Source organism: Eptesicus fuscus, chromosome 5, assembly GCF_027574615.1.
Source record: "Eptesicus fuscus isolate TK198812 chromosome 5, DD_ASM_mEF_20220401, whole genome shotgun sequence".
Classification (NCBI taxonomy): domain Eukaryota; kingdom Metazoa; phylum Chordata; class Mammalia; order Chiroptera; family Vespertilionidae; genus Eptesicus; species Eptesicus fuscus.
In genome coordinates, this window is record NC_072477.1 from 17022115 (window position 1) to 17038020 (window position 15906).

At 40.7% G+C, this 15906-nt stretch overlaps 1 protein-coding gene and 1 non-coding gene across 6 annotated transcripts in view; one reads left to right on the forward strand and one right to left on the reverse strand.

Moving 5' to 3' along the window:
• Nucleotides 1-1700: 1700 nt before the first annotated feature.
• On the reverse strand, nt 1701-1804 carry LOC114234060 (U6 spliceosomal RNA). Its single transcript, XR_008556191.1, has one exon. It is a non-coding gene; the product is annotated as a U6 spliceosomal RNA (small nuclear RNA).
• A 1951-nt stretch (nt 1805-3755) lies between these two features.
• Nucleotides 3756-15906, forward strand: part of CEP128 (centrosomal protein 128) — a 364379-nt gene continuing 352228 nt past the window's right edge. For 4 of the 5 annotated variants that reach the window (XM_028155817.2, XM_054715853.1, XM_054715854.1 and 1 more), the window contains exons 1-2: nt 3756-3874; nt 5983-6138. The gene's annotated coding sequence lies outside the window, so the exon portion shown is untranslated. Of the gene's footprint in view, nt 3875-5982; nt 6139-8179; nt 8252-15906 lie in introns of those variants that run through there. The other variant, XM_054715852.1, reaches the window with a different exon arrangement.

Here is a 15906-nt window from a genome sequence, read left to right on the forward strand (position 1 = left end):
ACGCCTGATAGGCCCCCACCCCACCCCAATTGGGGGCAGGGCCTGCTAGCCAATCACTTGCAGCACCTCCCCCCAGCTGGACCGGCCCTGATCGGCCGATCGGGGCAGGCTGGCCAGCCAACCTCCCACTGTCTCCTCCTCCTGGCAGGCCTGCCCCAATCCACCCTGATTGGGGCTGGGCTAGCTGGACCCCACCTGTGCATGAATTTGTGGCACTGGGCCTTTAGTATTCTAATAACCTGCTCAGAAAATTGCTATGATAATCAGAAAGGCACTTTTCTTTCCTTAGCCTAACTTTGAAACTGGGGCAAATAAAAACATGGGATGAGAAGATCAATCAGTTTAAGTAAGAGAAAAGTGTGTGCACTCTGATTCATTAAACACAAAAATGCTTTTAAATATAACAGATGAATGAGAATAACTTAACCTTTTGCACTCGGATGTCGAGTGTGACTCGACACGGTTAGCATTAGAATAAAGGAATCGAGAAAAAAGCAAGCGAGTGCAAAGGGTTAAGAAAAATACATTTTCCTTCTTGTAGAAGAATTATTAGCATGGTCCAGATATCAGAAAGTGGTATTTAGCATGGCTCTGTGTTCTTATCCTCCCCCCCCCCCCCCCATCCCAAGGTAACTATTAAAGTGGAGCACAGGCTATCTTAGTTAGCTATAATAAAAATATTTTATGGTTTTGGATTTGTGCATTAATAGTTGTTCATTTTGACCTAAATGCAAACAAATTGCTGTGTTTTACATTTGTGATGCTCTTGACAGTGACACATACCTATAACTAATAAGTGTGTGGCTAAAAAGAATATTATAGCATCAATGGCACACATGAATAGCTGAAGATGATTCCTTGAGTAGTTGGCAATACCATCTTTGCAACATCTTGTCTTATATTTTAACTTTCCTAGATTTGTAGTTTGCTTGAAAAGTTGATGCAGGAATAGTTAACAACCATTTATGATCATTTTGTGCTTTGGTTCAGAGAGTATTTTGGGTAGTTCCAATTAGGATGTTGGAGATTTCTCTTTAACCTTGCCCATAGCATCCTGCTTTGGTGCTCTGTCTTCCTTCTTATCACTTACAACTGTCTGGTGATATTATAAGGAGGCTCGGCCATCTAGTGGCTAGATGGAACAATGTGGAATGGAACAGATGGTTACTACTTGTGCTGGACAATCACTGTGCAAAATGCAGGCTGTCTTCTCTTCACGCCAATGGGCGGACAGCTAGGTCCAGACTATGAATACTACTTGCTTGAGTAGAAGTTGAGCAGTCTATGGACATGAGCTTTCCTCCAACACCTTCAGGTCTGCACTGCACCCCCAGCCCTGAAATCTCCAACTCTCCATTCTGGGACTCCTGTCTCTGTTTCTTATCACATTCCCACTCAGGAATTCCTTTTCTCTTAGGCACTGCTCTTCATATTTTCTTAACTCTGAGCAACATGAGGGCAGAAGCTAGGTTGTTATTCTCCTCATTTTTATTACATTTCAAGTGTCTAATATAATGTCTGGATCCTAGAAAGATTCAGCATACATTTGCTGAATTAAATGAATGAGTACAATTGTTTTGAAAAATTAAAATGTAAACAAAATTACTCTAATGCTTCTGCATGCGCATGGGGCAATTTAATGACTGTTCCTAATTATGTTAACATTTGTGTCCGCTGGAGTGTATTCTTTTCTTTTTCTTTAAAATATGGAACGCTTCACTCATTTGCATGTCATCTTTGAGCAGTGGCCATGCTAATCTTTGTATCATTCCAATTTTAGTATATGTGCTGCCGAAGCGAGCATGAGTATATTCTGGAATACAGCTGTGAGCAAGCTAGTCGAAGACAGATGCAAATACATAGGTATGTCCTTAGAATAATAATTTTATGTTCAAACTGGTTATAAAATAACATCTGCCTCACAGTATTGGCCAGTCAGTAAAAATATTTTAATGCTACTGATATATCAAACCCTATATAATAAAAATGTAATATGCAAATTGACCATCAAACCCTCACAAGATGGCTGCCTATGATGAGGCCAGCAGGGGGGTTAGCGAGGGACAACCAAACGACTGAACAAGCAGGCTGTGTGGGGTGACCGGGCTGGCGGGGGGGGGGGGAGGCAGTTGGGGGTGACTAAGTCAGCCAGGGGGGACAGTTGGGGGAAATTAGGCTGGCGGGGGGGCAGTGAGGGGTGACTAGGCTATCGGGGGGGGGCAGTTAGGGGAAACCAGGCTGGCAAGGTGGGGGCAGTTGGGGGTGACCTGGTCAGCAGCGGAGGGCAGTTAGGGTGACCAGGCTGGCAGAGGGGGGCAGTTGGGGGTGATCAGGCCAGCATGCAGAGGCAGTTAGGGACAATCAGGTCGGCAATCAGAGGCAGTAAGGGGCAATAAGGCCGGTGGGGGGGAGGTGGGTAGTTAGGGGTGACCAGGCAGGCAGGCAGGTGAGTGATTAGAAGACAGTGGTCCAGGATTGTGAGAGGGATGTCCCACTGCTGGTTTAGGCCCAATCGGGCTTAAACTGGCAATCGGACATCCCCCAAGGGGTCCCGGATTGGAATAGGTGCAGGCTGGGCTGAGGGGAAACCCCCCCCCCATGCATGAATTTTGTGCACTGGGCCTCTAGTATGATATAATAGGTCATAATTATTAATGTGTGTGTGTGTGTGTGTGTGTGTGTGTGTGTGAGAGAGAGAGAGAGAGAGAGAGAGAGAGAGAGAGAAGGGAGGATGGAAATTTTAAAAGGTTAAGTCCCTGTGTTTGAAAGGCTTAGAATGTAATGTAAGGGACCAACAGGGAAATGGATAATTACAGCACACAGTGATTAGAATAGGGAACCCATGTTGTTTAAGTGATCTTGCTCTTCTTGAGGTAGCCAGGAAAGTTTCACAGATAAAGTAAAACTTGACTTTAGCCTTGAGGAGGAAAGCATCAGTGGCAGAAGGAAGTGACCATCTTCGTGACTAATTTGGATTTTCACTTCTTCTTAACTTTTCCAAAGCTCAGTTCCTTGTTGAGGTTTTTTAAATTTCTTTTTCGCGATTGAAACGGACTTCTCTGAGTGGACTATGTCTCTTTCAGGTTCCAAAATAAGTGGAGAGATGACACCCTAGCAGCAGCTTTGAAGTGACATTCTCAAATTCTACTTTTAATTTGTCATCAATGAGCTAAATGAGATCTTATTTTTTTCCAGGCCTAAAAGGGGTGACTAGATAATCTTCTGTTCCCTTCTGGATCTAAGAATTTGTGAAGCACAAGACACTGGGCTCTGATATTATTATACTAAGGGGATTTTAACATTTCTCTGCTGGAAATTACACCTGCCTATTTCCCAAGAAATAACAAAAAGATAGTCTATGTTTGTCTATGCAACTACTTAGTAAAGGAAATAAATATCTTAGACTGTTCTGATTAAATTACAGTCTGGGCCAAGGCAGCTCTCTCCCTAGCTAATGTTTGTCTTCAATATACGCTTCTGGCCCTTTAAAAAAAAAAAAAACAGGGAAAGAGGGCGCATCCTAGAGCCTCAGGTGCCAACGAATCTTGCTTTTTCCGGGAAAGTCACCCGAAGGCAGTCATTTGGCATCCTGGGACTTGCAGTTTCTCTTAGGGCCAAGTCCCTTAGTAACTCCTTGCTTAGAGGATGATGCGGACTACAACTCCCAGAGGGCCAAGCGGCACCAGTAGGGTCCTGTACTCTCGCTGCGGCTGGGCGGCTAGTTCAAGTTGCCATAGCTGCGAGTCTGGGCACAGCTCAGTCGGTTGCGCCGCCGCGTAGGGTCAGTTGCACCTTCTCGATCACAGGTGGCCGTGGGAGCCGGGCGGGACCTCGGCGATGATCCGGCATTAAGGACCTGGGCTCTCAATCTCAGGTACTTGCCCCCCACCTCCCCTGGCCCGTTCGGTGCCACTTCCCTGTCGTGTAGACGTTTTAAGTCCCACTTCTCCTTGTCCCAGGGGTGGGGACACTGGCCGCGCGGAGATGGAGCTGTGGGGTGGGGCCGCGGCTTGGTAGTGTGAGCGCCAGGGTGGGGAGAGACGGGGTGCACGGCCTGCGACCCCCTCCGCGTGGGCATCCACAGCCTGGTCTGTGTCAAGCTATTCGGGGAATTTGAACTTCCTGGTCCTCCTTTTGGGAGCGGCATGTCCTGAGCTGTCAAGGTGGTTGGCCTCATTTTGGAGGCGACTTGCCTGGCCTGGGTTATAGCTGGCCATTCTGTTTCTGTTCTCTAGTCACAGATGCTGTATCGCTGTTTCGGTCTCTCCTATGCCACCATGGGAGTTGCCCCAACGTTAGGTGCCTGTGATATGAGTTATTTCGTAGGAACATCTGACATTGAATTCCCGCTGCAACTTTGATCGGTTTGATGGGGCTCAGTGGCTTCTGCCGGCTCCTCCTAGGACCGCACTGTAACGTTGTTCCAAGAATGAAGCACAGTATCTAGCACAGGGCCTGGCACATTGGAAGTGCTCAGTATTTGTTATTTATATTTACTAATTATGCAGAACAGTGCCGTCAAATAGAAATATGTGAGCCACACACACAAATTTAGATTTTCCAGTATCCACATTGTACCAATAAAAAGGAAACTGGTGATGTTAATTTTAATAATTTATTTCACACAATATATACACAATGTTTTAATTTCAACATGTAGTCAATATGGAAACTTATTGAGGTATTTTACAGCCTTGAATATATATCTATACTAATAAAAGGGTAATATGCTAATTAGACAAGACGTCCTTCTGGGCGTCCTTCCAGACGTCCTTCGGGACAAAGCCAGTGGCTGGAGGGAAGCCTGGGTCCTGGGTACCTGCTGGAGGGAAACCTGGGTCTCAGGTGCCAGAGGGAAGCCGGTGCTTGCAGCTGGGGGAAGGAAGGCATAAATTTTGCACAAATTTTGTGCACTGGGTCTCTAGTATATATATATATATATATATATATATATATATATATATACACACACACACACACACACACATACACACACATATATTTAATGTTTCTAAGTCTTCAAAATCTTGCATTGTAGTATATTTACAGCACATGTGAACTCAAACTGGCCAGATTTCAAGAGCTCAGTAGCCACATATGGAGTGAATTACTGTATTGCGCAGTATAGATTCAAGATGAAAACTTTGGCAGCTTCATATTGGCACAGAGAAATTGGCGTGTGTCTGTGACCCAGCTCCTGGGGTAAAGGTTATGGTTTGCTAGAAGACTGAAGTATGCATAAAACCCGAGTTCTCTCAGCATGTCCTCTCTGCCATTGCAAGACCTGTGTGGTTTGGAGCTCTCCACAGCTTATTTTGAGTAACTTTTCCAGAATAGTTTTTTTTTTTTTTTCTTTCAAGTGGTTTATAGATATAGATGTGACAACTACTAGTTCTCTGGATACTTTCTATAGATTCTTACAGGCTGCTTTAAAAGCAGTCACAAAGAATTGAAAATATTTCTGTCCACAGACTTTCTTACAACCAAAGACATTTTATGTTTACTTATTTAATTGCAATACTAAATGTGGGTGGTACTGGGCAGCTTATAAAACATATCCTTTACGCGTACTGGCATATATAGTTCATTAACTGGCTTAGAAATTCAACTGGGTCATTAAATTCAGAAATATCATGTTAAATTAATTACTTGACTTAGTTTACCCTCTGATAGACATGCTGAGAGAGAGAGAGAGAGAGTACTTTTAGGTAGACTTGGGCTACAATTGCATGATCTGGCCAGCTCTAGGGATGACCAGGCATGGGCGGAAGTAACAAGTGAGGAGTATGTTGGTTGGGCACTTGGATGTAAAGAGTTTCTTTGAGTTCAGTGGGGCTTTTGGATGACCCAAGGAGCATTTTCTCTGTTCTCTGATATGCCACAAACTGTACATAGTGAGGGTGAGCTTATTTTCATCTTTTATTTCTTTAAAAAATTTAAGGTTGTAGGTTGTGTTTTAACCCTTGTTTCATTTATCTGTAGGTGGTTTGAGGAAAGTATAGGGGCAGCCAAAGATTATCTGCTTGACTAGGCCTCTTGCCCTGAACCTCATGAAGAAATGATAGGAGGCAGACATATGTGCCTAAGAAGAGCACTGAGCTCAGTGGAGAGCAACACGGAGATTTGGGGGTGTGCTTTGTAAGTATGCTTTCTCCCTGTGTTTCTAAACACGTTTTTGCATATTTATAGTGGAAATAAGCTTTTGAGAGGCAAGAAATCCCTTTCTAACATGTAGTATAAAAATTAAATAGAATGGTTATGCGTGTTATAAAAATTCAAGGGAACAGACTAGATACCTTAACAAAGACAACAATGATGCAATTGTTTCTATTAGACAGTATTTGAGGACCTATTTTGTCCCAGGCACAGTAATAGAAATCTTTTATGTGATATATATATATATATATATATATATATATATATATACATATATATTTTTTATTATACTATTCTTTTTAAAAAATATATTTTTATTGATTTCAGAGAGGAAGGGAGAAGGAGAGAGAGATAGAAACATCAATGATGTGAGAGAATCATGGATTGGCTACCTCCTGCACACCCCCTACTGGGGATTGAACCCACAACCCAGGCATGTGCCCTGACCGGGAATTGAACTGTGACCTCCTGATTCATAGGTCGAGGCTCAACTGCTGAGCCATGCTAGTTTGACATTATTATGCTACTAGAGGCCAGATACACGAAATTTGTGCAAGAGTAGGCCTTCCTTCCCCCGGCTGCTGGCACCTGGGACGGGGCTTCCCTAGCAGAGGGAGGCCCTGCCCACCTGCCACAGCCCGCCTGTTGGTGGCCTGGGCCTCCCTCTGTGGGGCGATCATGGGGCAATGGCCGGGCCGACCAATCACATCGCACCCGCCTTGGCTGGCCTGGCGCCAGTGAGTGTCATAACGTAGCCGTTTGGTTGATTTGCATATTATGCTTTAATTATATAAGATTCTTTGTTTTACAGATGAGACAGTTGAAGCTAAGATAGTTCATGTGATTTGCTTGGGATTCTGGAGCCAAAAGAGTGGTTTTCATTCCCAGGTGTTCTTTCTGCAAATCTCAGTCCTGCCCAATATGAAGAGATGCCATTGCTGTCTAAGATTGCCCTCAGTGGGCTCTAATTGACAGTCAGCATTTTTAGATTAAGAGTCCCATATAAGCAAAGTTTATTGCTATTTATCTTTTATTTATTTATTTAAAATATATTTTTATTATAGATTTCAGAGAGGAAGGGAGATGGGCTATTTATCTCTTTAAATGTTCAAAGGGTTCTATTATCTTTCTTAGTTTTTTCAAGATAATAATGGTTCTTAAATTATTATTGAGGTAAAAGAGTTATAATTTGTGATTACTATAAAATGAACATTTTCAGCATGACTTGTCATTGATAATGAAGGACGTAGTATTAAAAACTCAAAGTTTTGCAATGTAGAGTTAAAACTCTGGACACTTTTTAGCATTTTCCTGTTGCATTTTGATAAGGGACACTTAAACCTATATAGGAGACCCACTGGGGCCTTGAACACTGTCCAAGATCTATGCTGCTCAAAAGTTCTTAGAATTAAAGAATTTTAGAGCTGGAGGAGCCTGTTAAGGTCATATAATCACAAATTCTCAAATATAATCTTGACATATTTGGGAATAATATAAAAATAATCTAGAGTAGATTCAGTGGTATCCATATAGTATCACTGGGCTGATTCTAATATGAAATGTTTCAATATATTCATGTTATTCTGTAGTGTGTATTTATTTGTTGCAATAATGTAGTATTACATGTCAGTGCATAAAATTCTACAATGTCTCTTTTAACTGCTACATAATATTCCAAATAACTATATTTAATGTATCCCTTATCAGTAGATTTGTAATTCTTATTTTTTTTTTGCTATTTTAATTCTACAATTAAACTCTCTATATATATACACATCAAATGTATACATACATCTTAAACATCTCCTTTTGTCTTCTTAGGATATTATATAGGGTGGGGCAAAAGTAGGTTTATAGTTTCTTGTATGAAAATAATACAATAATTAATAAATAATAATATAAGAATAGACTCTGTTGTGCATACTCACAACCATGAACTTACTTTTGCCCTACCACGTACATAGAAGTAGACTATCTGGGTCAAAACATATGCATATTACTTATTTTTTACTTGTCTTGCCAGATTGTTCTCCAGAAAAGCTATCTATTTCAGTTAATATTCTTACAACAAGGTGTGCCCTTGTCAATCCTGGAGGTGAGAGTTACTTTTTTATTTGTACAAAACAGATAAACAAGCATATCATATTATTATTTTAATTTGCAATTTTTTGATTAGGAATATAAAGTACGTTCTATACTTGTTAGGGCCATTTGTATTCTGTGAATTGCCTGTTTATATACCCTTTGCATCTTTTGGTACTGGTCTGTTCTTTTAAAATAATTTTTTTAGAGAGATGATGAATCCTTTGGTTTCAATATAATGTGAATATTTTTCTGTTTGTCCTTCCCCCCCACCCCAACCTTGCTTCTGGTATCTTTTTATCAATAATTGTAAATGCTCCTAACAGACTACCAGGTCCTTATCAGATATTCACTCCTCCCTGAAATTCATGTAACCATTAACATCGATCAGTATAATGCTGGCGTGTGGGGTGTTTGGGAGATGGAAGTATTTGTGTTTATATGAATCCATTTAGCTGATGAACATCTAGAATCTACACTGTACACAGGGTTTGCCATGACACAGGTGCTCAGGAATGAATGAATGAGTGTTCAGGAACAAATGGTTCATGGATGAATGGAGAAGTGAAGAAGAGAGACATTGTGGAAGAAGTGAACGATGATTATTATTTTAAAGAAAGAAGAGATAAGCAGTTATAAAAAATTTGTTTATTTTTAAGTGCAGTTTACATTCAGTATTATTTTGTATGAGTTTCAGGTGTACAGCATAGTGACTAGACAATCATATACTTTACAAAGTTCCTCCTAATAATTCCAGTACCCACATGTCACCATACATAATTATTACAATACTAGGAGCCCGTTGCACAAAGTTTCGTGCAATAGACTTTTCCTTCACCTGGCTGCCGGCACCAGTTATCCGCCAGCAGCAGTTTTCCTCTGGCCACCTGCCGATCAGAGCGCCTCCCGCCAGCACGATTGGGAGCTCCGATCGGGCGGGTGGCCAGAGGAAAACTGCTGCTGGCGGAAAACTGGTGCCAGCAGCCACGCAATCGGCCACACCGAGTTCCGCCACCCCCGTCTTCCGCAGCGCTGGCCGTTTAAGCCGGCGGGAGGAGTGGGGGTCAGGGACTCGTGAGTCCCCGCCCCCCCTTTCCTCCCCCCCACCCCGCTCCTACTGCCAGCCAATCGGCCACCCTGAGTCCCGCCCCCCCCCCCCCCCCCCGCGCCTCCAGCCGGCCCAATCGTGGGCGTAGCGAAGTGATGGTAATTTGCATATTACCATTTTATTAGGTATGATTTTTGACTATATTTCCTATGCTGTACTTTATATTCCCATAACTGTTTTGTGTAACTAGCAATCTGTACTTTTCAATCCCTTCACCTTTTTCACCCAGTCTCCTAGGCCCCTCTCCTCTGGCAACCACTAGTCTGTTCTCTGTGTCTATGAGTCTGTTTCTGTTTTGTTTGCTTGTTTGTATTGTTCTTTAGATTCCACGTATAAGTGAAATCATATGGTATTTGTCTTTCTCTGGCTATTTCACTTACCATAATACCCTGTAGGTGAGATAAGTAATTTTATAGATTGTAGAAAAAAGGAAAAAGCTCGATGGTGGGAGACTGAAGGTTTTAAATTGGCAAAAAATGGGTTTGCTTATGAGCAGCAATTGGTACATTAAAAGAATACTGAGAATGGATCTAGATGATAAAGAATCTAAGTAATTTAGAGTATAGTGCTTTATAGTACAGACAAATAATAATTGAGGGGGCAGATAGCTGCAGATGACAATAATGAATTTAAATGATTTGCAATAATTCAAACAAGCCTAAGTGTGATTCAGTTGTTTTAATACATTTATTCAAATGGATTTGAAAAGTTTATCCTTGTTTTCTCTATAAAGGACATATTATCAAGTATTCATATTTATACTATTTTGCAGTTTAATCCATATTGTTTGAAGATATAAGATCCATTTTTACAATAATCATTTTACCCAACAATTATTGAATTAGTATTTACTAAGTGCAAAGTCCTGTACTTTGAAGTTTGTCTCTGGATTAGTCAGACAGGATAATAAGAAAATTTAATTGTAAATTCATTTAAAAGTTCCAACTACATGCCAGGAACTATGCTAGGTGTTGAAATACAACCATGGATTAAATAAATAGTCTCTGGTAAGATTTCCAGTCTAGTGGGGAGACAGACAAGTAAATAGCCAATTAGCAATCTCTGGGCTGTGTTGAGTTGATATCCACTATGGATACTTGGTCCAGGGTAGGGGTGGGGGAAGTGAAAGAAGGCTTTCTAGGGGAAGTTTCCTCTGAGCTGAGACTTGAAAGAAAAGTAGAAGTTAGCAAAGGGAAAAAGGAGTGAAAAGAATATTCCAAGTGGCGAATCCAGCATAGGTTTGATGACAAAATGAACATGACATATTCTGTGACAGCCTTGGTCAGATGCTCAGTTGGTTGAAGCATCATCCCTTACACCAAAAAAGTTTTGGGTTTGATTCCCCATCAGGGCACATACCTAGTTTGTGGGCTTGATCCCTGGTCTGGATGCCTGTGGGGGCAACCGATTGATGTTTCTCTCTCACATTGGTGTTTTTCTCTCTCTCCCTTCTTTGCTCTTTCAGACCAATAAAACATATCCTTAGCTGAGCATAAAGAAAAATTAAAAAAAATTCTGTGGCACAAATAATTGTATTTCATGCAGATATTTTGACATTTCACAAATGTATTGTTATAATTATAAAGTTATACAAATGCAGAAGAAGGAAAGATCACTTCTGGCTAGATGTGGACAGCTTCATTGAGATTTTATTTGAGCTATGCCTGGACAAATGAGTGTAGTTTAAGTAGGTGGCAATACTAGATAGCAGAAGGCATTCCACCCAGAACTAATGACATTAATGAGTGGTAAGCAGTGGGAGAAGAATAGTTGCTGTAACAGCTGAATGTAGGCCTTAAGTTTTCTATGGTTCTTTTATTAAGACAGGTGGCTTGCCAAAGGCCTTGAATTCCTGATTCAAGAACCTAGATTCAATCAGGTGGCCAGGGGAGTTGGAATGTATAGGAAAAGACTCAAAAGTCAGAGAAACCATTTTGGTGACTAGAAATGAGTTGAGAAAAAGTCCTAAATTTATGAGTAGTGCACGTGGCAATGAGTACTGTTAGATGGTCAGAAATCTGGACCTTGGAGAAAAGTTCGAGACTCAGCTCTGCTACTCAGTAGCTGTGTAGCCTTGAGTACCTTTCTTAGCGCCTTTAGCCTCTTAGGTATATATCATGATGATAGTGTACTGACCTTGTAGGGTTATTGTCACACACCAATCTGATATTGAAGCATTAGTTATTCAGCATTATTTCAACTTTAGTTTTTTGAAGGTTTTTGAAATTGAGGTTCTTAACTTCCGTCCTCATCCATTTACTCCCAATAATTCAATTTCATTATAATTGGATTTCTATCGAATCCTATATCTTTAAAATTTTTTTATGTGTACATTTAAAAACATTCCAGGAAACAGTTCATGGAGAGGTTAAAGTTAAGAACTCCAGTTAACTTTTTTTCTTAAAATGTAGAAATCTATATATTTTGGAAAGAATATGCCAATTATTTTGTTTATCCACTTTGAAAATTAAGAATAAGAAATAAAATTGAGAATATTATGTTAAGTAAAATAAAATCAGCCAGAAAACCTAAGAACCATATGATTTTACCATATATGGTATATAAAACTGAAACTCATAGACACAGACAACTGTATGGTAACCAGAGGAGATGGGGTGGAGGATTAGTAAAGGATAAAGGGGACCAAATATATGGTCATAGAAGATGGTTTGAATTTGGGTGGTGGGCACACAATGCAATATATAGATCATGTATCATAGAAATGTATCCTTGAAATCTACATAACCTTATTAACCAATTCCACCCTAATAAATTGAATAATAATAAAAAAGAAATACAAAATTCTTGAATAAGCATATTGGGTAAATACAGTAAAATGTTTTCCAGTCCTTTATTATAGAAGAGTTAAAAGGAAAGATCTAAATATATAAAGTAAGTGTGGGGAAAGGAAGAAATATGAGAATTGAGAAAGAGCGGAGGAAAAAGAGAAATAGAAAATACGTGTACACCAAAAAAGAAAATACCATTAAAAGAATAAAATTTAAGGTTTTATGATGTTTCTGGAAAAAAAAATGCTTTTCTGCCTGAAAGAGGTAAACATTCTTAACAAGAGAAAGGGTTATTTAAAAGAAATCTTAAAATAGTTGTAGAAAGTTGGATTTATAGCATATTTACATATCTTGTATTCATTATAGAAATCTCTAGTTCTAAGTAGATAAGCTCATATGGATGACATACTCTGGTCTTAAATACATTTCTTGCGGGAGATGGGGTGATAAGAAATATGATAGGGACGGACAAAGAAAATATTTCAGTGATTGGGCAATGTATTTAGAATTGACACAGTTCTTCCGCACCTAGAAATGTAGTGGAAAAGCACTGGCTTAGAGACAGAGGATATGGGTTCTAGTTCTGTTACTATAACTTTTTAGCAAAGCAATGGTGGCCAAGTATTTTATTCAAAGCTTTGTTTTTCTTAGCAGTAAAAGTAAAAAATTGTAATTATACCCACTTTGTGGGATTGAATGGAAGTCAAAAGAGAAAGTGCTAAAGAAAATGCTTTGTAAGCTATAAAGCAACATACAAATTTGAGGTATAAATAGCAGTAAGAAATATTTCCCTTTCTTAAAATTTTTAGTGGTGTTTGTTCACTTAGGAAAGTCAAGAGGAATTTCTGTTTTTACTTTAAAAAATAGGAGTAAAAAACCAAGTATTATGCTTTATAATGTATTTAAGAAACAGCTTGCTTCTTATGAAAATCTTAATGTTATGGAGAGTAGATTAAGTAGCCCCAACTGCTATTTATGATTGCTTAGTGTTTTTTTTTTTCCTCAGTAATTGCTAGTCTGTCACTTGTCATATCAATTGCTTATGCTTATTTTGTGTATCCTAATTTGAATTTGTCCTTCCCACTTCTGCCCCACCACTAGAAGACAGTCTGAAAACAACTTGTTTTCTCAAGGAGAGTAGTCTTGAGAAGAAACTTCAGGAAATTAACTATTTTCTGAACCAAATAAAATGATTTGTTAGTAAACTACATATTGTCAACAGATGATCATTGGTGCCAATTCAACAACAGGAATCCCCAATTTGGGATGTGGTGAAGAAGGAAAACTTTATTCAGTGCGAAACAGCTCAATTGTGATATAGCATAGGCAAGAAAACAGCAAGCCTATGAGGTGGATCTGGGGCCAGGCCCCTCTCTGCTAGAGATCTGTTCAGCTCTGTGCTGGTCTGCTCTGCTCCATTCTGTGTTTGGTGCCTGTCTTCTCTGGCCCATGTTGGTCTGTTCGACTCTGCTCCAGCAAGACAGATATATCTTTGGTGTTTTATCTCCTCCAGGGATCAGTCTTTGGTGGACAGGGAAGGTGCACACTCAGAGCCAGAGGGGAGCTGGCTTATATAGATAGACGTCCTTGACTGCATCCTTGATTGGTCTGTCCTCATGCAAACAAGTACTCCAAATCCTTGCAGTTGGATTTGTCCAAAAGGTACTTTACTGATTGGTCAGAAATGAGCTGCTCTGATTGGTCAGTGAAGATGTTGATGGGGATATAGCTAGCAGCTCTGTTTGGATGGGGGAAGCCTCAGTCCCATTGGTTGAAATAGGATTCCAGGAGCTCCTTTATAAGGCCTGGCTCAGCAGACAGAAAAACAGTGCAGGTAGGCAGTTCAGTGCAGGCTTCTGTGTGAAGTGCAGTTGGTGTAGAAATGGTTGCTAGTGTCTGTTTTTAAAATTTGAGCCCAGTTAGCCACCAGATAGATACCTTGGTAGGTATCTTCTTTCTCAGTGTTCACAATATACCACTTAACTTTTGCTGCATAATAAATAAAACATACAAGGCATCTAGATATATAAAAGCCTGAGCGACTGATGACCGAACAACCGGAATGACCAGTCGACCAGTTGCTATGATGTGCACTGACCACCAGAGGGCAGACGCTCAATGCAGGAGCTGCCCCCGGCCGGCAGCTTCGGCATCCATTCCTTCTGCGCCTGGCTTGGCAACCGTCTCCTCCTCTCCTGACCCTGGTGGGGCCTTTGGCCCCGGGCTGAAACAGGGAACCAGGGGTGGGTGGTGGCGGATGTGGCCCCTTTCCCAGGGGGTCTGAGGGCTGGCTTGCTCCTTGGGGCCAACCTCCCGTACCCCATCTGTCCCTCGGCTGGCAGGCCCTGATTGGCCCACGGTCCCTCCTCTTCTCCCTCTCCCTGGTCGTCAGCCCTACCCTGATTGCAGCCAGGCCCAGGGACCCCACCTGTGCACAAATTCATGTACTGGGCTTTTAGTACAACAATAACTGTTTATCACTTGTACAGTCAGTCAGCTAAGCTGTCTGCTTATTATGACTGGACTCACATATTTATCTGGGTTTAGCTGGCTGGTCACCTGGTCTGCTGACCTAAGCCAGAAGCCCCTGGTGCAACTATGTATTCCCACATCTTCCTACAGGATATCCTGGGCATGCCCTCTTGGAGATGGGAGAGGTGCAGGGAAGCAAGTTCCAGTGTGTAATCCCTTTTCATGACTCCACTTGTGTCATGTTAGCTAGAATCCCTTTGGCCAAAGCAGGTCACGTAGCTGAGCCCAGGGGTAGGGGCCCGGGCAGGTAACTCAACCTCTAGTGGGAGAGCAGTGCACATAGGGAGGGGTGAAGAATTGGAGCCAAATCATGAAAGGTACTACACTTTTGATCTGAATTTAGTTTTTGATATACACAATAGTAGGAAAACATTCTAAGTAGATGGATTAAAATCAAACCCTTTTGTTTGTAGTGGTATTTTTTTCTGGTTTTGGAGTTAGTAGGCATGGCTGATATCAAAGCTGTTACATTAATTCTCAAGCATTTAACCCTGATTAATTCTTCTCAACCAAATTGGTCATTTTTAACTAGGGAAACTCCTTTAAAAAGGTAAACTCCCTTTGTCTTGGTTCTTTATCCAAAATAGGGTTGCAAACTTTGCTAGTAAGTAGGGCCAATCAGTTAACACACTGGGTGAAGCAGCTGTTAGGAATTTGGCCAACAGGAAGGTACATGCCCAACTCCAAGGCAGTCATGGTTTATGTCCATGTTGCCATTGGAAAATTCATCCCCAGTGTTGCCAGATCTCTGGGTTTTTCAAGAGAAGCTGAAAATTAGAATTTTTATGTGAAATTTAGTTGTTTTAAAATTAATGTTTTAGAAGAATATAGTGAGTGTTATTTTCAAATACATGTTAGTCACCTGGGTTTGGTCTATAGTCCTCCAGTTTTCATCCTCTGATTTAAGCAAAGTGGTGTCAGAAACTCGGGATTCTAGCTCCATCTTTGTCCAAGCTGATCTCTTGCTCAGCCTGGGGCAGTTTGGACAATTAGTAGAGGTTGTCTGTACCCCCAGAGGGCTTTATTCATATCTGCTATTTTAGGAATATTGTAGTATATATTTCATTTTCAATTGGTTAGCAAATGCAAAAGTCCAATTCCAGGGTGTAACTACAAGTAATAAATCCATCTCAAGTTTGCTAGCATCCATTTTTCTGTAAATTTTCTTTTATTTTCTTGAGCTTTTATTTGTTATTTTTAATCTTGACTTTTTAAAAACTTTTTACTTAATTTTGTAAA